The sequence below is a fragment of the Herpailurus yagouaroundi genome, unplaced genomic scaffold (genome assembly GCF_014898765.1).
Source record: "Herpailurus yagouaroundi ecotype Mexico unplaced genomic scaffold, PumYag 186, whole genome shotgun sequence".
Lineage (NCBI taxonomy): Eukaryota > Metazoa > Chordata > Mammalia > Carnivora > Felidae > Herpailurus > Herpailurus yagouaroundi.
Window position 1 is genome coordinate 31,283,947 of NW_024412417.1, and position 23,257 is coordinate 31,307,203.

Sequence of the window (23,257 nt, forward strand, 5' to 3'; positions counted from 1 at the left end):
AAAAACATGAGTTGTTCAGAAATTGTATCCAAACATCTCATTTTGTCCTAGGAAACCAGGGGTCAGGTAATTTAAATGACTAAGAATCACAGAGCTACATTAAAACATTGGTATCAATGGCAAACATATACATGAACTTTTACCCTGACTTCGCAGTCAGTATTTCTTCTAAATATTATCATTATAAAGGTAATTTTAATTATTATATAATTAAATATAAAGGTGATTATAAATATTATGATTATAATTTCTTAAAATCAATGCAGTGATCTCATATACCAATTTTAAGGTGAAAATATGAGTTATTTTTGAAAAATTACTACTTATTCCTCATAGAAGAGGTGTATTAATATAGGTCAGGGGTATGTTTCCTGAATGGTTAGAATCTGGTGACAAGTATAAGACCTGGTAAAACCAAAGTGTAGTTGAGAGCTCACTCTCTTTGCACAAAACACTCCCAATTACTTTTTAGGGCAGTATTTCTTAAAATGTGATATTACAAATTATACCTCTATTGGTATAACAAAATAGTCAAAAATGCAGATTCACTGTCTGTCTGGAAACAAGGTCTAGAAAAGTGTCTATGTTATAACTGCCTTCATATTTCTTATCCAAACCAAAATTTAAGAACTATTATTCAAGGTCTGAATCAGATGGTCCCAGGAGCAGACTTTGAAAACCATAGTTCTGTTTGTGATACATTTTTCTTTTATTTGTCCATTGTGTTCACATGGGAGTTGGATGAAATATTGAGTATAAGGCATTTCTGAGCAGGGTTTTAACAGCCTTTGCAGTGTGATTCATACCGAGAAGCGATGCCTTCGGAATCTCAGTTCCCTTACACAAAGTAGCTGGTGGTGAGTAGGGAGATTAAGAGAAGAAAATACCATCTTCTAATCTTTTCTAGACTTTCAGACTCCTGCCACCCAGAACTCCTCCTATCCTGACAAAATAGAGATTAGCAAGCTTTACTGGTACACAATTCTAATGTTCCTGTGGCTTTTAAAGTTATCAGGACTTGGTCCTTGAGTACTTGCTCTCGAATCTTTAGCTGCTGTATGTCTATGTGGACGGTAAGGGATTTCTAAAGGGCAAGACTGTTGCAGAAATAGCTATACCCAAAGGGGAAAAATATTCCTCCGGGAAGGCACACAATAGTTGCAATGGAAAGATGAGGCTCAATTTGACTTCAATTTGCTCAGAATTTGTGGTATACCTTTATATCTGTAATTATTTTTGACAGGTAGAAAAAAAATCATACAAATGTTAAGAAATTAATTTCTTTTTTTTTCATAGTCATGGCAACTGTGTCTCACATCATATTCTACAACCTGCCGCTTCCACTGTATTTTTCCACTAAAACTGAGAGATTGGTGTTTGTGTCTCCTGGAAGGAGTCATCTACAGGAAGAACTCTGAGAGCAGGACATTTTAAATACTTTTCTAAGAGATTCAGAAATAGTGATGTGAGGGGTGTAGGAGATTCTATGAGAACCAAACAGAATTGAATATAAACTGGCATTGGGGTGCCTGGGTGGCTCAGTTGCTTAAGTGCTGACTTTAGATTTTGGCTCAGGTCATGATCTTCACGTTCGTGATATAGAGCCCCGCTGTCAGGATCTGTTCTTACAGCTTGGAGCCTGCTTGAAATTCTCTCTCTCTCTCTCTCTCTCTCTCTCTCTCCCTCTCCCTCTCCCTCTCCCTCTCCCTCTCCCCCTCTCTTTCTCTCTCTCTGTCCTTCCCCTGGTAGCAAGCATGCGCTGTCTCTCAAAATAAATAAATAAACACTAAATAAATAAATAGATAAATAAACTGCCATTTTATTTCTGGAAGTGAACTTAGTAATAATATGTTACAAGACCTAAAACTATCTATACCTCTGGGGTTCCTTGGGTGGTCCAGTGGGTTATGTGTTCAACTTCAGCTCAGGTCATGTTCTCAGGTTTTGAGTTCAAGCCCTGCATCAGGCTCTGTGCTGACAGCTCAGAGCCTGGAGCCTGCTTCGGATTCTGTGTCTCCCTCTCTCTCTGCCCCTCCCCTGCTCATGCACTGTCTCTCTCAAAAACATAAAAAAAAAATTTTTAACTATCTACACCTTTTATATTAGTAATTTCACTTTTAAAAGTTGGCATTAAAGACATTGTCAGAGGCTATCAACATTGTAATTGCAAGAATATTCATTCAAACTGGTATTTTAATAAAAAGCTATTGAAAACATCTAAATATTCAGCTTCAAAACATCTATATAAATTATGGTTCATTTATTTTAAAGATAATTATTTCACTTGTAAAATTATGCTTTTAATAACATTTAACAATTGATCATTGCTCTCCATAAAATATAAATAAATATGAGATAGAAACTTGTAAATACAATTTATCCTAATCTTGGAAAAAGTGCATATATATGTCTGACACTGTTCTGGGCTCTGGGAAGGCAGCTAAAGCCCCAAGTGACAACTCTACTGTTAGGATATTTATATTCTACTGAGATGGAAAGGTGGAGAGATGTTTGCGAACCACACAATCATCAAATAAAACTACAAATAACATAAGAAAATTATTAAGAGAATAGATCTTAAATGTCACTATATCCACACAAAGATGATAATTATGTGAGGGAATGCAGGTGTTAATTAACCTTATTGGGGTAATCATTTTGCAATATATACATGTATCAAATCATTGCACATTAAGCTTTTAGCTTACATATGTTATTTGTCAATAACATCTCAAGAAAGCCAGAAAATAAAAAAGAAATCCCTGTGTCTAAATCATAGGTATGCAAAAGCCACTGTGAAAGAAATTATAAATAGGCATATGTACAGTTAAAAGACTGTAAGGGAAACACAACAAAGTATCTCTTAATGATGTGTAATTACAGGTAATCTATATTTTTATGTATAAAATACACACACACACACACACACACACACATGCTTGATGTCTAAGCATTTTATTTTAGGTCCCAAAATAATTAAAAGTAAAAATGCAAAATGACTTTATAGTATAGTGTGGGAAAAATGCCTTCAATATTCCTATCTTCAGACCAAACATATTCCAATAATCAACTTTGTTAATGCACAACTCAATGTCTACACATAATCAGCCACTTCTTTTAAGGTAGTGTTTCAGGCACCAAATACGTTCAAAGGGGAGATGGGTTAAGGAAAAGGAAGCTTAAGTTAAGGAAGAGAGAAGATTGAACAGGATGGGTCTCCAAACTTCTGAAGTCTCTCATGTAAAGGTGTCACCTTATGCAGAGGTGCTTGGGTGTCTCAGTGGGTTGAGTGTCCAACTTCAGCTCAGGTCATGATTTCACAGTGTGTGAGTTCAAGCCCCGCATCAGGCTTGTGCTGACAGCTCAGAACCTGGAGCTTGCTTCAAATTCTGTGTCTCCCTCTCTCTCTGCCTCTCCCCTACTCATGTTTTGTCTCTCTCTTTCTGTCTCTCTCTCTCTCTCTCTCTCTCAAAAATAAACATATAAAAAAAAAAAAGTGACCTTACGTAATTTGCTTCATTGAGCCAAGAAATTAACATTAAAAACAGAAGTGAAACCCTTGAAATTTCTAATTTCTTTCTGAGAATCAGTGGTGCTAATTAACTGAAGAGGTGGAAAGAGTATAAACTATGTAGGAAGAGACTTTTAGCCTGTACACACATAAGCCAAATCTGTATTTTCCGTGATGCAAGGGTTAGTCTAACCCAATTCTCAGCCAACTCTACCTCCCTTTTCACGTCACCATCATCTTGTAGTACGTAAACTGAAACACTGTTTGCATCTGTTCAGGGCTTCCTCTTCCATATTTGCCATAACTAATGGATCACCAAGTCTCTAAGACATTCTCATTCCAGGCCTTTCTTATCTAATTCTGCTGTTAGTCTCATGGGTTAAGGTTCTTCTGCTTGGGCTCAGATGTTATCCTCGTTTACACTCCCTACTGTTAAATTCTTCATGAACCATCTTTCTAAAGTGCACATCTCATTATTTCATTCTGTTTCTTTACAAAATCTGATAGCCTACCATTACCTAGAACTGCTTTTTGCAAACTTTTATTTATTTTTATTTTTTTGTATTATTTTTTAATTAAAAAAAATTTTTTTAATGTTTATTCATTTTCTGAGAGACAGAGCATGAGCGGGAAAGGGGCAGAGAGAGGGAGACACAGAATCCAAAGCAGGCTCCAGGCCCTGAGCTGTCAGCACAGAGCCCGACGTGGGGCTCAAACTCACGAACTACAAGATCAGGACCTGAGCCAAAGTCGGACACTCAACCGACTGAGCCACCCAGGCACCCCACAAACTTTTAAATCTCAGGTTAATAAATGATTAGCCCTTAGTTAGCACAACGAATATCAACTTTTTTTACATCAAATAATTTCCAGACCTCCTCCACAATACACTGAGAAAATGAGAATTGAGAAAATAATAATAGAATTCTCTAATGAATCTGCAACAAACCTGGGGCACTTATACACATTTGAAAAATAGTCAAATAGATATGTATGTACAATATAGTTCATGGGCAATGCTTGGTTCATCTATGAAGTGTGTACTCACCCCCAACCCCCATACCATTCTACAGTCCAAATAAAAGAATCATTCGATTGTAGAGTAGTGCCACAGTTTCCTAACATGTTATCATAATCCCTACCCAACTAATGCCTTAATCTTCCAATTCCTCACCACCCCCATTTCCTTTCCATCTAATCTCAAGGTGGTCGTGATTTGCCTCTTCTCCCCTTCATCTAAGATCCAACTGAATTTATGCTTCATGGAGCTCACCACGTTATAGATTTATCGTATGTTCACTTATATGTCTTTCTGTACTGTAGAGTCCAATAGGGCAAGATTGTGTCTTTTATCATTCCAAATATTAATCCACTATCGCTTCCTGACCATGTTAGTATTTATTTGGGCTACATGGCTGTTTTTCACATAGATATTTTCAAACTCAAACATACAGCCTGTGAAAAAAAATTATTCAAGCAAGTATTAGAAAGAATTTTAATGTTTTCAGTTTAGACCACTTCTCACCTGGAACCTTCATTTCTTCTAGATGTTAGAGAAGCAACTGTCTAATTTTATGACTCGAATACACACTTGGTGACATATGAAAATGCCATCAAGGGACAACTTGGATTTGTTTACCAATATCTGTGTCCAATATGACTTGCGATGATGCTAATGAATTTTGCTTTTTGCCAAAACTGTGCATTTGCCCTGATCCTAGTTTCAGTTGGAAACAAAAGATTGCTGAGAAAATCATGTCTCTGATAAGATTCAGAAATAAAATGTTTTGAATAATTTATGGTTTTAGTTAAGTTCTTACCATTTATTCTTCATTACAAAATGACCACATACAATTTGACATGTTTATATAACATAATTAATAGCACCTGCCCTAAGAAGTTTTGCAAAGCAGAGTCCTCCATGGAACCCAATATAGCCAACACAGCATGAACTCAAAGTATTGAAAGTCTCCATGGAAAAAATAGTAGTCTGATAATACATTTGAAGCATAATTTCCCTCTGGAGTTTATGGGGAGTCAACAGAAAAGTCATCAGAAAAATAACTGTACTTTGAAACCACCAGTAGGGATACATTCATCCATCATTAAGTAAACTGTTACTATAAGGGAATAATTCATAGATAATATATTCTGAACATCTTCTTTGAGCAAAGCACTGAGAGGGATCTACAGAAAGGAGGAGAATACAAATATTCAGAACCAGCATGAGAAGCAGTCTCTGACCACATGGGGATTTCAATCTCTTGGCAACTCAATATGACTATCTTCACTCTCCCCACTCCCACTTCAATATCTGATATCCAGTTTTGGCCCCTATGATGGTAGATGCTGCTACTTGCCTACTTTAATATCTGTTCTGCTACTTTTTCAAAGCAGTGGAACCTTAATTTTTATCTGGCTTATCATTCAAGGGACAAAACAAGATTATATTCCCAGGAACGTTTGGGGACAGGAACCACTGGAGTTTCTTTCATATATTTTCTTTCAGGAGTGGCTAGCTGGCCCATAGGTAAGGTAGGTGACGGCCTTCATGATTTGATTTGAAGGACACCTCTGAAATGGCACCCTTACCTAAAATTTCCTTTGTGCTTTCCAGATATTTTGTCACAATGACAGAAATGTTACCACTATTGATACATTCCATGGACTATAAAATGCATAGTCATTGTTCAAATAAGTATGGGTTTGTTATTTTTAACTCTTACAAGCAATAACAGAAGAAACAAATCTAATTGATAGAAATGAAGAAAATTAGAGATACTCTGAACATTCCTTGTCCCACTGAACAAATTAAGAAAATAAGTTCAAAATACATCTATAACTGTCTTCCTGAATTGGAAACAGAAGATCTTTGCTTGGGCATTCAGTAAGGGAAAAAATCTAAAATTGGAATAAAATTATATTCCTTTCCAAAAATAAAATCTTTCTCTGCATATGCTTTGGGAAATGGAGGTATTAACAGTAACCATGGGGAAGAATGGGGTCTCAGGATTTTATTCTAGTCTGAGAATCTAGAATCCTAAGAATAAAGGGCTATTGAAAAATATGCTTTCAGTATAACCTTTTAGAATGGGAGGATAAGCCCTCCGTCAAAGTTGTAGAGCGAAAGTCCTTCCAATTTTAGAGTATTTCTTTTTATTGCTTACATATTTAAAGACGAGATTAGCAAAGATGTATTATGCTGATAATTTTAGGGTCTGAAGAATACATTCAGAATTTAATAAGACCCATTGAAATGGGGATTGGACTTACACCTGAAAGAATGAGTGGTGAGTAAAAGATGATACATGATTATGAGCTAAATGGGCTGCTTTCAGGCAAATACAAGATCGAGTCAAGCCAGACTCCCATCCTCAAGGAGTTTAGACTTGTTTAACTCAGAACATATTCAGGATATATGTTTTTTCCATCTAATCCACGTCTTTCGAAGTTTCCAGCAGGAAGTTTCCAACATCCAACCCTTATGTTCTTCACTCATACACTTCACTCTCAATAATATCAATGATCACATTTTTCTCTGGCAGAAAATAGTCATCTGAGACTCACAGAATCTACAAGGGAAACAAGCCTAAGAGCACATCTAGACTTCTGCATCTGAAGTCTCTAAAAAGCAGTCAACACGAATTGCTTTGAAAGTCTGAAGAAAACTAGAGACCCTCTTGTTCTGAAAAAGCACATGTGTCCAGGAGTGCATGTAGATAGACACATACATCCCATACACACATCTATACTCACATAGTGCACACAACTATACACACACGCACAACATACATACAGCCTTCATAAACTATACACACACACACCATACCACACACATACCACACGTGCAGGACACATTCACACACCATACACACTCACATACACCACACACGCACACATATGCACGCACATGCACACGCCCATTTGATACAACTACTTAGTTGACAAATTTCCTGAAACCCTTCTACAGACTCCTTGGATTCCCAGATTCCAAGAGAATAGTTCTAATTTTAGGAATTTTACATCTTCTCAATGTCTTCCACCACTATGCCATGACTGGATATCTCAGGTTCTTTTATTTCTGCAATTGGAAACTTATGTTATTAAAATCTAAAATTATCCCTTAGAAATAGAACTTGATTTCCCCACCTGTTGAAAACCTAAATTTCTCTTGCTGATGTTGTTGCTGCATTTTTTTAACTTTCAGATTTTCTTTTTGCTATGGCAACTATGGCACAGTGATAACTGTTATAATTCATAATTTTTTAATACATTTTAGAGAAAAATTGTCAACCATATTAAATTAGAGAAAGAATAAATTTGAAAAAGATAACCAATTCATAACTTCTGGAGTTTGGTAATTGAAGAAAGCAATATGTTACAAAGGAATGATCAGAGGACAGAGAATCAGGAAATCAAATCCTTATTCTTGATTACACTGCCACACACTAGCCAAGTTTGTCTAGAAACTCCAAAGAATATGAAAGATTTTCTTCCTTCCTTTCTTCTTTCCTTCCTTCCTTCTTCCTTCTTCTTTTTTTCAGCCTATGGTAGCAGCCTTTAAAATAATATATAAAAGCCCCAAAATATAAGGTAAAAGTGTCATTTTATTAGTACGACTCTAATTTGCATGTACTGAAAATCACCATCTTACAACATTGATTTAATATAAATATTTGAAATCTAGAATTATGAAAAGTGTTCTAGTTTTATTAACTCTTAGAAGTGATGCCCTTTGAATAGCAGATTCTCTGAAGCACACAATAGACTGATAAAAAGGAATGCTCGATTTATTAAACCTTTTCTATGATAGTAAGAAAGGAAAAGCTAAATCAGATAGATGGGAATCCCAAATCTGAATCCTGGCTCTGCCATCTGTAAGCCATGTGACTTCCAAGAAGTTATTTAAACTTCTTAATTCTTTGCTTTACCTTTCAAATGAAGAAAATACTACTACCTTTCTAGTATGCTGTTAATATCAAGCAAATGTTAAAAGTGAGCTCACTGTTTAATACATAATAGAGAGGGAAAAAGAAAACACTTCCTTTCCTCTTTGAAACAGTCACTTGGAACATCTAGGTTTAAATTTCACAAAATGTAAAAGGAAAGTGTTACGCTAGATTCCATCATCTAAACAAGCTCAGAATTCTTCAGCCAGTCAACTCCACAGCTAATTTGGGCTTTTGTACCTGGCCTGTGCTGGCATACGGGCTACTTCCGTTAGCATACCAACATCACGAGAGACACAGAACAAATCATGTTCCCATGCATTTTATCAGCGTCTGTAAGTGGCAGGAAGAACTGCAGAAGCTGATACTAAAAACTAGACAAAGCTCTGGTTTCTTTAAATATCTAGGTAAAGGAAGAAGTCAGTGCAGAATCAGTATACAGCGCTTTCCATGAATTTTCATCTCTCCATCATTATTTCAACAACATTCCAAAACACACAGAATTACTTACTACCAGAACTCAGTACCCTTTGGCTGGAGTGTTTCCTGGGCTAATTTTTCTTATGCTGAAAATTAATTTTGAGCGTCAACCTTTGTCAACCATGATTCAGAGATCAGTCTGCCCTTTAGAGGTTCTACACAGAACAGTTGCCCAATCCTGGAAACTACAGAGATCATTCAGCTCTGCCTAAGATATGGTGAAAATTCCCATGGTGAAACCTTCGTGGGTTGACAACCAAGGCTTTCATGTGGCTTCAGGATGCCCTTCGCCTGCTGATTCTTTTGGGAACTCTGTGTGACTCACTATTGTGGTAGGGCATTTCAAGCACTCACCAAATAGTACATAATGATCAAATGAATGTAACTATCAGTGTTGTTTACTTCTGCCTGATTTCAAGGGGAGAAAGACTTAATGCAAATACAGCATAGGACGGGAGAGGAGTTTTGTATAGTAATATCCAAAACTTGATTGGAATGGAATACATGTAGAACCCAGAACCCATCTGTCATTGGCAGAATTACTCTGGACTTTAGGCTTAAGTACCGAGGGTGTACCACTCAAGTCAGGTCTAAGAAAATATTACCATCCTAGGCGAAGTCGAGAGAGAAAATGAGAGAGATGAAGTGGGGGAAATGAACAGAAATGAGCGTTTGCCTGGCCCTGGCAAAATGCTAGAAAGAGATGGATTTGTAACCATGAGACATTCTCTCTTACCCACCTTGGCCATCAGCATGTACATCCTGTAGCTGGTGGGGCTCCAGTTGTCCCATACAGGGAAAAGGTCAACCTTCCACAAACTAATTCATCAAAACGTTTTCTTTTTGAAAATCTAACTTGATGAACGTATCAATCTATCAAACTCTTCTTCGATGGTGATTAATATTCTCAGGGATGTAAAATCTTATGAGAAGAGTGTTCTTGAATATATTCAGTCAATATCAACTCTTAAAAAACATTTTTAAAGGGCTGTTCAATTTGTCAAACCTGACGATTACTGGATGACTTAGTTTTTCCCTTAAATTCTACATTCTTAGGATTATAGCGAAAATTTCACTGATTACGTGATGCCATTCTTTATTGATTTTTTTCTTAATCTTTTTAAAGGTGTTTCCAATTTTTCTAACACTTTGGCATTTTCTTAGGGATTCTTTCCAAATTTTTCTGGCTGAAAAATTGTCCATATTTTCCTATTTACGCACAAATAAAAACTTGTTTAAACTTAGTTAGCAATGCTTAGTATTAACCTAGTTGGTTTTAATTGTGTTTGAAGATTTTTCACAAAGGGTCATTAGGCTAGTTTTTATTTTAATATCATAACAGCTAATTAGGAAACATTCACTGGTCTCTGCCAGCTCCAATACTGAATCTTAAAAACTGGTGCAGAGCGAGAGACCCCTCTGCTGGCAGAAAGACAGGAGAGTCAATGTAAAAACGCTGCCTGGCCTGCAAAGCCCAGAGAAGCTTTGGTGTAGGGCAGGCAGAGGGAGGCCAGCAGCCAGAGGATGGTATGAAGGTGCTAATGTCCTCAGATTGAAGTTCCAGAACTTTCACTTTAGCCTTGCCAATTTATCCCACCTGAAGTACTGTAAACTTTAAAAGTAGATTAAAGTAAAACTTTGGATAAACTTGGTGAATTAAGTGTTTGGCGATATGATCCTGTGGGCAATGGACCTCTGAGCAAATCAGTGTCAGAAGATTCACGTTAATCATAAAATAAAAGGCTATGGTTTTAAAATTTTATGCCTAAGGACATAGCTGCTAAAACAGTAATTTCATCACCTTCCTCATTAACTCACTTAGGCATTCGGCAAATACTTCCCAAGTAACTATCATGTGCCAAGTATTATTTTGGGTGATAGAACGCGTTTTGTTAAGAAGTTCACAAATTCAATATTGCAGGTTATACAACAAATCCATATAAATACAGAAAGAGCAAAAGAAGATGGTATTTATTGGTTGATTCACCTGTTGCCAGGGGATATGGGAATTTAAAGACATGAGATGGTGTTCAGGAAGTTTCACAGAACAGGCAGCCTTTGACATGACTTTTGCACTGAAGTTGGAAAAGTGGACTCGAGGAAAGCACACCAGGCTTAAAGGAGGTACTCGGCATGCAGTCGGTATGATTAAAAGTTGAGTGCAGGGGAGGATGCGGTGAGACAACAGACTGAAGGGGAGACAGCAGCCCAATGAGGAAGAATCATGGCCCAATGAGTGGCCGTGGAAGGGTTTTGGTGGGAGAAAACTAACAAACCATTTTGATAGTGGAGATGCAATCTTGCACTATTGTGTCAGTCACCAGGGATGAGCGAATGCAACGGCTCTCATGTTGCTACGTGCAGACTGATGAGCAATTTAGGAGGTCGAAGACGGCTTATGATATGTTAAATATTACAAGGAAAGGAATAGGAAAAGATTTATGAGGAAGAAACCCTTCCCGATTAGGATATGTTGATTACAAAGTTCTGCAATATATTGACAAAGCCCATGGACTATCTACTGGTCAGTGGTGTGGCCACAGAACTCACTATAGCATGTCAGCTGTGAGCACTGGACATACTCACACTCTTTGAAGAGACAGACTTTCAGGTAAGTGTGTACTACTTATTTTTATTCCTGCTTCTCATCCACTCTTGATAAGAAGGAAAAGGGAGGCAGATCCTAACTGGTAGATCCTCCCAATATTAGAAATCTCAAGGAGTTTTCTTATATTCTGCTAGTAGAAGGGAAGAAGTTTAGGACGTCATTTCAGTGGTCTGTCAACCCCCTAGGTTAACAGGATGTATTCTGTCTAGTTAAAAGAGAAATCTTCACTTTCACAGCAGATCCCAAGATATTACAACAGCTCCCAACAGAAGAAACCAGTGAGTTGAGCGGGGCTGACCTTTTTCTCAAGCAAACTTTAGTCATGTTTTTTTTTTCAGTCACCACCAGGAATGTCTAGCTGGGTCTCAGTCTGTCCCATCCCAAAAATCTTTAATTCCACACACACTCCTATGTCACCAAAACCAATTATTTCACTATTTTAGAGTTCTACTAATTTAGTCAGTAGTCTAATGACCTTCTACAGGGAAACATATTAAACTAGTGACAGCAAAGTATTCTAGTTAGGATACAGGATATGATGCTATCAAACAAAAATAAAACTAAAATCATTACCCAAAAAAAGATGGGAGTTCTATTTATCACTCATGGAACAGTCTAAAACTGTCAGGGATCCATGGTGGTCAATCAGCTCTTCTTGGCTGTCCAGGGTTCCAAGTTAATTCTCCCTTTGTTGTTCCATACCACTCCTTAGGGTTTGGGCCTTGTCTGAATAACTGAAGCTGCCAACTTATCAGCACTATGTTAAAGTTCCAGTATTAGGGAACACAAAAGAAAGCCCATGGCCAGTTGTTTAAGAAGATGACCATGAAGTTGTACCCATCACTTTAGAAATGAGTATGTGGCACCTGGGGGTGGCTCAGTTGGGTGAACCTCTGACTTCAGCTCAGGTCATGATCTCATGGTTCATGAGTTTGAGCCCCACGTTGGGCTCTCTGCTGTCAGCACAGAGCCCACTTCAGATACTCTGCCCCCCCCACCTCCCCCACTTGTGCTCTCTCTCAAAAATAAACATTAAAAAAAGAAATGTGTACTATGTGCTATGTATAGAAATGTTTTTATATTACATATACAAGTATACATAATTATATAAATATATAGGTGTATATGTGTGTTTGTGCAGGTATATGCCCATTAGTGAAACTGTAGAGCTAATAAGCTCATCTATAGAGTAAAAGGAGAAAATTATCAACCAAGAAGAACAAACTGAGGCAAGATTATGAAGAAACAAAGCAGGGGAAAGACTGTGGTTTGTGTAAATTGAGAGAAGTTTTGAGAGATGCTGAAGTGAAGCCAAACAAAATGAGAATGGAAAGGGATTTACCAGAGTAGCCAACTGAGTGATTACTGGATATCTTGGTAAATGTCAAGTCAGTGGGGCGTGGAACCATAATCACAAAAACTGTTTTTTTTAAGAGTGAAGATGATTACATAGACGAAGCATATGTAGGGAGAGCTGCAGACTGAATGAAGTCAAAGTGACAAAACAGCAAATATACGAAGATGCGGCAGTTTTGTATTTGATTTGTCGCTTAAAGAACCATGACAGATTTATCTTGCTAGGCTGTACTGCATTCTAGCACAGACATATATAATACATACATTATGTGTGTTTGTATATAAAATATATATGTAATGTATAATGCATATAATAGGTACTAATGTATATAATATATAACACACACTACACTGTGACACAGACTTATACAGTATAGTATGATAATACCCAAATTTTATATTAGAGGATTTGGAGAAATATTCCAGTGAACTCAGTTCTTTCCTTATACCTGAGCTAGAAATAATTTTGCATCAAAAATGCCCCAGTCTGCCTTTCCAGAGCATGGCTAATCTGTGAAGAGTGAGTTGATACAGTTACTGCATGGCATACTTTTATGGGGTCTAGCTTGAAAGTCAAAGAAATACATAATACAATAGAAGGAGAGAGGCATAAAGTTTCAAGGAAGGGTTTTTTTTTTCTTAATTACTATTGCTTTAGGATGACAGCATGTTTATTCCCTAAGAAGAGCCAGCAGAGAAGAGATTGAAAATCTGAGAGTAATAAAATGGGAGAGAGGGAGGGGAGAGGAGAGAGAGAACCAAAAAAGAATCAACGTGTAAAGGAAATTCTTGGAGTGTTGAGATGAAAAGAATAGATGAAAGGGTTCATGGTTAAAAACAAAAAGGGAGGGGGGGAAAGGAATACTTCTTTCTCTAGATTGAGACGGATTTCCACACACAAGAAAATCTCACCATTCATCTTGGCTCTCCTTCACAGGTGAGAAAGTGGATATCCAGACAGGTGCAGCAACCAGTAGAAAATCTGAGATAGAGCCTTTTAGCTTTTTGTAGTGCCTTCCTTTTTGAAAATAAGTTTGTCATTTTTCTTTGAGTTCTTTTCAGGCCCTCCTTGCCCTATTTAAATGTTTGTGTTCTGAGTAAGGCATGAGTTTCTAAGGGAACTAATTGAATAAAATGCTGTGGGACTATGAGACTGTGCTCCGTTTAGCATATTTCCTGGTCACTTTATTAACTTTTCTCTCCCATAACTTATTACACTTTTTAATCACACGTGACCTACCTTTAAGCCTGTAAATATCTCCCTGTTAGCAGATAGTATTTAGACAGTGCTCAGGCTAAGAAGCCCTGCATGATGCCCAACATAGCATCCAAGTTAAACACACCAATTAATATCCATCTCTTCAAAATGGTGAAAAAAAACCCAAATGTTCTCTGCATGGCCAAATCAAATCTTTACTTTTAAATACAATGAAAGACTATTTTCTCCTTTTCCAGAAAAGAAATTCTAGCCCTGCCTTATTGAACCCCATCCCAGTGACTCAATTTTTTACAGGCTTGCTCACCAGTTCTCTGTTTTAGATGTTGGTGACCGAGGAACAACACCCACCATTTACTCCACCCCAAGGGACTTCTTGGTAAATATCAGGCAGCAGCAGATGGGAGCTATTGGGACCCAACCCAGACTCAACTTTTGCAGATCACTGCCTATAAAAACTTGAGTGTCACAGAGAGAGAACTCTGCTATACTTTTCTTAATGGGTAAAGATAAAACCATCATAAAAAGGAAGAAGATTGACTAGAAGAGTCAGGACTATTACACTGTCCCAAACCACTAAAATGTCTGTAACTGCTTTCAATAAGCATCTAGCATCTTTATGATGTTTGGTTTCCATCTTTCAGCCATGGGGTAGGGTTGGCTTCATGTGCAGTCAGCTGGACTGCTATTCCTGGGGATTCTTGGTAGGACAACATGTGATTTTTGCCTAAAGGAGTCCCTTATAAGAGCTTCAACAAATGGCCCAGAGAAATACACAACCTTTTCTACCATTTGGAAACTTCAATCCTTCTTTATTGATGAAGTATCCCCCATGTTAACCAGAAAAAGATCCATTCTCTTCTAAATGTTTTTACAAGGCACCACTAAGACAGAAAAGGGTACGATTTTGTACCTCCAACAGCAGAACTAGCTTTTCTTGAAGCTTTGAAACAAGTGAAGTGTTTTTCCATCTTCCGTATCCTTTGCTCAGGCCACTCTCCTTTCCACCCTCTTACATCCTCCATCACTTCTACAAAGGAATTTTTGGCCTCTATATTGACTCATGGACTTGGCTTACAAGGTCCTTCTAAAACATATCATGATTCAGGCTATTTTTTCCTCACATCTGTTCCATAGACTGCATCTGAATCACCCATCACGGGCTTGAGTGATGCCAGTACTTAGAAGAAAGCAGACCCAAGAGAAAGGCTACCATATCACTTGCATCTCTGAATCCAAACAGCCCTGAAAGTTTCTCTTTTCCTGAACTTGCAAGACAAAAGAGCTAATAAACTAATTTTTGCTAGCTTGAGTTGGGTTTCTATTCATTCCTATATATATTGTTAATTATTTGATTTGAAAGTTGAGACCAGGATTGCAGTGTTGAAAGTAGCATACTCCATACTGATGCATAGGGGCACTTGTACCCCAATGTTTATAGCAGCACTCTCAACAATAGCCAAATTATGGAAAGAGCCTAAACGTCCATCAACTGACAATGGATAAAGAAATTGTAGTTTATATACACAATGGAGTACTACGTGGCAATGAGAAAGAATGAAATATGGAATATGGCTCTTTGTAGCAACATGGATGGAACTGGAGAGTGTTATGCTAAGTGAAATAAGCCATACAGAGAAAGACAGATACCATATGTTTTCACTCTTATGTGGATCCTAAGAAACTTAACAGAAACCCATGGGGGAGGGGAAGGAAAAAAAAAGAGGTTAGAGTGGAAGAGAGCCAAAGCATAAGAGACTCTTAAAAACTGAGAACAAACTGAGGGTTGATGGGGGGTGGGAGGGAGGGGAGGGTGGGTATTGAGGAGGGCACCTTTTGGGATGAGCACTGGGTGTTGTATGGAAACCAATTTGACAATAAACTTCACATATTGAAAAAAAAAAAAAAAGAAAGTAGCATACTCCAAAAAAGGGAACTGAATGATATAAAATGAACTGAAGATCCTTTGGGGGTGAGAAGGGAGTCCATTTCGGGTTACACATTAGGAAAAGAGATAGATTTTTATCTGGATTTTGGTCTATATGCATACCAAAGATAGAAGGGTAGGGAACCTGGCAGAAAAATCTCAGATTTGGGCATATATTTGTTTCTTATAGTCTTCAGTAGAATCCTGATAGAAAAGAATCAACTTCCTTCTAAGGTAACATGTCTGAGATTAGGAAAAGTATTACGTGTAGTTCTTTTCTTCTGTTCTTTTTTAAAGACAGACCTTCTTCTACCCTATGCCAACAATCTGAGGCAACAGGATCAAATAAGCCTTTGGTCTCCAGGAGTAAAATGAAAAAAACAAAACATTTTGCAATGAACAATTAGGCAACAAGTACGGTGGGGATTGATTTTTGGACCCAAGAGTACTTATAAAAATGTGTGATGTTGATTCTTTTTATTCCACACCTCCATCATCTCCTGCTCTTGACTCCAATGGCAGAAGTATTAATTGCTTCAATTTTATCGGAGGCACTTTATGATAGGGACACGTTGGGCTATGCTTCATCAAGCATGCCTATTACTTAACATAGTCTCTAGGTAAAAAAGAGAATGGATGTCATTTCTCTAAAGGCTACAAGAAAGGATAGAAATGACAGAAGACAATCACTAAGAAAAAGAAAAAAGCGCATTATCCAGATTCTACAATTATGGATTTATAACATTTCTGCAATTTATTTCTAATCCATGGTGTTTATCATAACAAAATTGACTAGCTGCCTGATAGTGTGCTATATTTCTGAGAAACTTCAAACAATGTTATACAAAAACCTGAGATTTTTTTTTTTACTTTATAATCTAGCCAATTAAAATTAATGGCTTCCTATCCCTTCCCTTATTATGTTCACTTAAAATGCCCCGAGATATGTCATTGGTGGTCAGAGAAAAATACAGTTATCCTAGGAAGCATTTCTATATGTTGTCAGATTGTCAAACCAAGGAACTCATGGCTATTATCAGAGGAGAGATTATTCCTTATCCTAGGCAAGAAGCAAGCGACATTTTCTATACACCAACTTACTTACTACTTATTATTTATTGTTTGTATGTGTGTGCATTCTTGTGCATGCATACACCCCTGTCCTTGGAGATATAATGGTGTTCTCCCTGGAACTCTAGATCTTGGAAAGGTTTTCAGTGGCTGTGTGTTTTATTTAACTATGGGGTATAAAATGATGGACTCACATTTGACCTAACAGAGGCATGAAGATCAACTCAAAATCCTTTACTTTGAGCTAGAGGCAGATACTAATTGTGATTATAGATTGTCTCCTTAGGGAAGGGTAACAGTAGAGTGATTGTGTGCATGTATGTATGATTACATTATATGATTGTTACTGAATGTGCCAACTTGGCCAGGCTATGGTGTCCAGTTGTTTGGTCAAACTACTAGTCTAGACGTTGTTGTGAATAATTTTTAGATGTGATTAACATATCAACTGACTTTAAATAAAGATTACCTTCCATAATATACATGGACATTATCCAATCCATTCAAAGCTGTAACAAGAGCAAAGACTGAAGTTTCCCAGAGAAGGCTGAGTTTCTGTGTTGCAGGTTTGAGGCAGAATTCCTGAGTTTTCAGCCTGCTGACCTACCCTACAGATTTCAGATCTGCCAGTCCCTGTAACAGCATGAACCAGTTCCTTAAAATCTCTAAATACCTACTATAAAAGCATACACACTCAGGGGCACCTGGGTGTCTCAGCTAGTTAAGTATCAGACTCCTGATTTCGGCTTAGGTCATGATCTCATGTTCATGAGCTTGAGCCCTGCTTGGGCCCTGTGGTGACAGTGTGGAGCTTGCTTGGGATTCTCCCTCTCCCTCTCTCTCTGCCCCTCCCCAACTTGCACACGCTCATTCATTCACTTTCTCAAAATAAACATCTTTTAAAAGCATACATACTTGGGGCGCCTGGGTGGCACAGTCGGTTAAGCGTCCGACTTCAGCCAGGTCACGATCTCGCGGTCCGTGAGTTCCAGCCCCGCGTCAGGCTCTGGGCTGATGGCTCAGAGCCTGGAGCCTGTTTCCGATTCTGTGTCTCCCTCTCTCTCTGCCCCTCCCCCGTTCGTGCTCTGTCTCTCTCTGTCACAAAAATAAATAAACGTTGAAAAAAAAATAAAAAAAAAAAAGCATACATCCTCAAAAGTATGTAAACATATAGAAGTATATACATAAACACACTCATATATATAACTCATATATACATATATGAGTACAAATACTTTGTAAAATAATTCAGTAGTTTCCTAAATGTCAAATATGCATCTGCCATATGATCCAGCCATTCCACTCATATTTATTGAAGAGAAAGGGGAGAATGTCCATACGAAGACCTATATATGAACATTTATAGTAGCTTTGTTTGTATTATCCAAGAACTAGAAAAACCTTCAACAGGTGAATGAATAAGAAAACTGTGATAAAAATTATACCTTGGAATATATTTGGCAACAACAAAGAGAACTATTGGCATGTAGTACTAATGGATGAATCACAGAATAATTATCCTAAGTGAAAGATGCCAGGCAAAAAGGAGTATACACTATGTGATACCTTTCATATATAAGTCTAGTATACATAAGAGTTAGCATTTCCTATGTATGTACTATGTACTTTTCAAATTATAATTGGTTTATAAATGTGGCTCTCTCTGTCTCTCTTTCCTTCACTTTGAGTTGCTTAAGGGCTATCAATATGATATTGATAGTTGTATTCCCTGGTTTTCTTGCTTCACTAGATACGTTGTAAGCTTTTTATTAAGTATTGGCTATATTATTGAATTCCTAAATAGTAGTATCTTCCAAAACCTTATGGATAAATGATTTACTTATTGCCTTTTTAAAAAGAATCCAAACTTTGCTCCATTAAGCTGTAATGACTATTTTAAGTAAAGCTCAAATTCAAGGGCATACGACAAATTCTGCTACTAGGAATGCAAGGTCCGTATGGGCTCATTGGGGATGAGAATTGGTTTCACTGTAACATTTGCTATTCATTCCTTAATTCATTCAAGTATTGAATTAAAAACTTTTGGTTTTTTCCTCCCCCTCATTGGACAACCAGATGACAACACTGGCTGTCTTCATTAAGGCCCATAGAGACCCTCCAAGATTCCTTGACACTCTGCAATCCTCAACTCATGCAGGCTGCCAACTATTGTTTATAAAACAGGGGTAGGATTATGGGTGCTACAGACCCATCTGTGGCTTTAGAACAACTGTTGTTTTAAGAAACGCCTTCTATGTGATCTGTGTATTTCAAAAAGACAGTATGTCAGTCACCATCAGGCCGATTTGGCATTAATAAAAAAGATGAAACAGCTGAGGCGGTGAGTGCATTACTAGAAACTAGAAATCATTGTGGAAAAGCATTCCCCGCTCAAGAAAGAGAAGGTTTTAAAGACGACAGCACAATTTGCAAACTTGCCCTTTGAGATTCTCTTTTGGAGCTGAATTTTATGAATTGCTGAAAACAGCACCCTAAATAATACTTGTAGTGATCATAAGAGGGTTTTTTTTCCCCATCTAACAGTTCACAAATTGAGTTCTACATGCCATTAAATCCATTCATTTCTCAAAATGTCCTGGGTTTCCCATTTCTGAACATAATCCTACCAGGTTGGTTCTATTCTTTGGTATTTGTGTTGGTGTTTGGGACATGTAAAATAGTGTCAAATTAATCAAGTTAGTAGTAGCAAGACTGAGTTGGCAGGACTGTATCAATAAAGATCATTTTGTATTTCTACAGTGTTCTTTCTCTAAGGAAACAAAAACTCAAACAGTGGGGCTTTCACTAATCTTGAAGATGAATATCTTAAAAAACAAAGAAGGATATTGTGCAAGACATCTTTCTGGAAATCATTCCAACACTCACACTTTCAATTACTAACTTATAATCAACCATGTGCCAGGCACTGAGATACAAGGATGTATAATAAAGAAAGCTTTAACTTAGTAGAGAGAAATGGTCAGGTAGACATATAACTGATATGAGAATATTCACAGTACAATAATTATGCAGAAGATCATATGCTGAGTTTCTCAACTGTTTTCTCTCCCTAACACATAAAGGATAAGATACAGTTCCATCGGGAACAGTGGCTCCTGAGGTCAAAAATAGGAGAAAATGGGAAAAAAGAACAGTATACACAACCATGACAATATATAGAGACAACTAAATCTCACTCATATGGTTGGAATGCAAAAGGTAGATGAAGAAAGAGGTACTGTGTAGAGACCCAGTGGGATACAAATTCTGAAGCATCTTGTATGTCATAGTAAAAAGTTTGTGCTTAACCAAGGTAAATAACAACCACAGGAAAAAATTACATAAAGATAATATATTTCCATTTAGAAATTTCTATTGGGCGGCATTGTAAAGAACACTTTTAAGAAGGGCAGTAATAGGGCTGCCCAGGTGGCTCAGTTGGTTGAGTGTCTGACTCTTGATTTTGGCTCAGGTCATGATCCCAGTGCAATGGGATGGAGCCCGGCATTGGCATTCTCTCTCAGCATGGAGCTTGCTTGATATTCTCTCTCCCTCTCTCCCCTCTGGCCCTACTTGCATGTGCTCGCTCGCTCTCTCTCTCTCTCTCTCTCTCTCAAATTAAAAAAACACACTAGGGGAATATATATCTTTTGGAATTAGTGTTTTTATTTTCTTTCAGTAAATACCCAGTAGTGGAATTACCGGATCATATGCTAATTCTTATTTTTAATTTTTTGAGGAAACCATACTGTTTTCCAGCATGGATGCACCAATTTACATTCCCACTGGCAGTGCATAAGGGTTCCTTTTTCTCCACATCCTCACCAACACTTGTTATTTCTTGTGGTTTTGATTTTAGCTATTCTGACAGGCATCTCATTATTTCCCTGATATTTGGTGATGCTGAGCATCTTTTCAGTGTCTGTGGGCCACCTGTATGATTTGTTTGGACAAATGTCTATTCATGTACCATACCCATTTTTTTTAACTAGATCATTTGGTTTCTTTGGTGATAAGTTGTATAAGTTCTTTATATATTTTGGATATTAACCCTTTATCATATATATCAATTGCCAATATTTTTCTCCCATTTGGCAGGTTGTATTTTTATTTTGTTGATGGTTTCCTTTGCTGTGCAAACACTTTTATTTTGGGATATAGTCCCAATAGTTTAATTTTGCTTTTGTTTCTCTTGCCAGAGGAGACAGATCCAGAAAAGTGTTTCTATGATGTCAAAGAAATGACTGCCTTTCTTCCAGGAATTTTGCAGTTTCAGGTTTCACATTTAGGCAGTTAACCCATTTTTAGTTTGTTTTTGTATATGGTATAAAAAAAGGTGGTCCAGTTTCATTCTTTTGCATGTAGCTGTCTAGATTCCCAGCACCGTGAAGACATTGTCTTTTTCCCATTGTATATTCTTGGCCTCCTCTACTAGTTATTTTGATAAGTTCTTTTTTGTACTTTCCAGGTAACCTAAAAGTAATACTGTGGAATTGTTGATCCTCTCCTTGTGAGAGGGTAGAGGATAGAGAGTTCAGTTACTCCCATATTTCTGAGAGGCGCAGAGAATGAAGAAATACCACCATTTCTTGCTAAGCTCTCTCAGAAAGGACACTTTGCCTTCCAAGATGTGTAGAATGTGAACTCTGTCAAAAGGAATTCAAAGTGGCTGGTTGTTCCTTCTTTAGAAAATGGGATAATCATTCTTACTTTGCAAGACTACTGTTCACAATTAGAGAAACACAAAGTGCCCAGGTTCATTTCTATTTTGTCGATCGTAATAAATTATAATTATTTGTATAAATTATTCTTTAAATTCTACAGATTATTCTTATAAAAAGAGGCCATGAACCACAGGAACACCTGGGATGAGGATGTATGGAAATCTAAAGAGGAAAGGGAGGTGAGCAAGGAGGATTCAATTATGTTATTCATGAGATTTCATAACGTTTGACAGAACTTCCTGACACTCGGGAACATATGGTTTTTTAAGACATGCAGTCGTGAAAGATGGGGGTGGAGGAACTGGAGTAGATAAGGGTCTGTGTAGAGCCATGGTGTCTGTCAGGATGGTAACTATCAGCAAAGATTAGCAGGCATCTAAGGAAGGTAGCAGGAGTTGAAAGCACCAAGAGAGGGAAGATAAATGTCAAGAAACTCAGAAATGAAAGGTAAAATCCAGTGTTATCACTGGAGTTGCTGAAAGACGGCCACAGTGCTCCTATAAAGCTCCCGGAACTGAAGTAGTCAAAAGAGGTACATGAGGAAGCCTGGGAAATCATGTGCACAAACAGAAGTTGAAGAAACCACTTTAGGAATATCCTTTGGCAGATGAGTTGAACGGCAGTCTCTGTAAGGCAGACCCGGTACGTTCAAGTCACAGCCAAACCATGTCCATCCCCCAACTCGCAACTCTGGCATGAGAGAAGCTCACGTGTGCTTATACTCAGATTTCCTCCCTTTTCACACCTCTGAGGTTTTCTACATAAAGTCAATCTTTCTACCACCGTTGGGTCAATATTTTTATATAAAGAAAATGCATCGACTGCATTCTGGGAATTCCAAATATAAATTCAGGAAAAGCATTCATTTATTCACTCACCCAGTGAGTTAAGTTTGGTGGTTTCTGAAAATAACAGTGAAAAAGACAGGTATGGTGTCTACTTTATGAGACACTCCATTCTACTAAAGAAGACTAATACTGTGCTCGCTTCGGCAGCACATATACTAAAATTGGAACGATACAGAGAAGATTAGCATGGCCCCTGCGCAAGGATGACACGCAAATTCGTGAAGCGTTCCATATTTTTTTGTTCACCATGATCAAGTGGGATTCATCCCTGGGATGCAGGGCTGGTTCAACATTCGCAAATCAATCAACGTGATACATCACATTAACAAAAAAAAAGAGAAGAACCATATGATCCTGTCAATCGATGCAGAAAAGGCCTTTGACAAAATCCAGCACCCTTTCTTAATAAAAACCCTTGAGAAAGTCGGGATAGAAGGAACATACTTAAAGATCATCAAAGCCGTTTATGAAAAGCCCACAGCTAACATCATCCTCAACGGGGAAAAACTGAGAGCTTTTTCCCTGAGATCAGGAACACGACAGGGATGCCCACTCTCACCGCTGTTG

General features: G+C 37.6%; 1 non-coding gene across 1 annotated transcript; it reads left to right on the plus strand.

Annotated features, from left to right (window-relative positions):
- Positions 1 to 22,821: 22,821 nt before the first annotated feature.
- LOC121043268 (U6 spliceosomal RNA) lies at positions 22,822 to 22,928 on the plus strand. The gene has a single exon (XR_005796760.1). It is a non-coding gene; the product is annotated as a U6 spliceosomal RNA (small nuclear RNA).
- Positions 22,929 to 23,257: the final 329 nt, after the last annotated feature.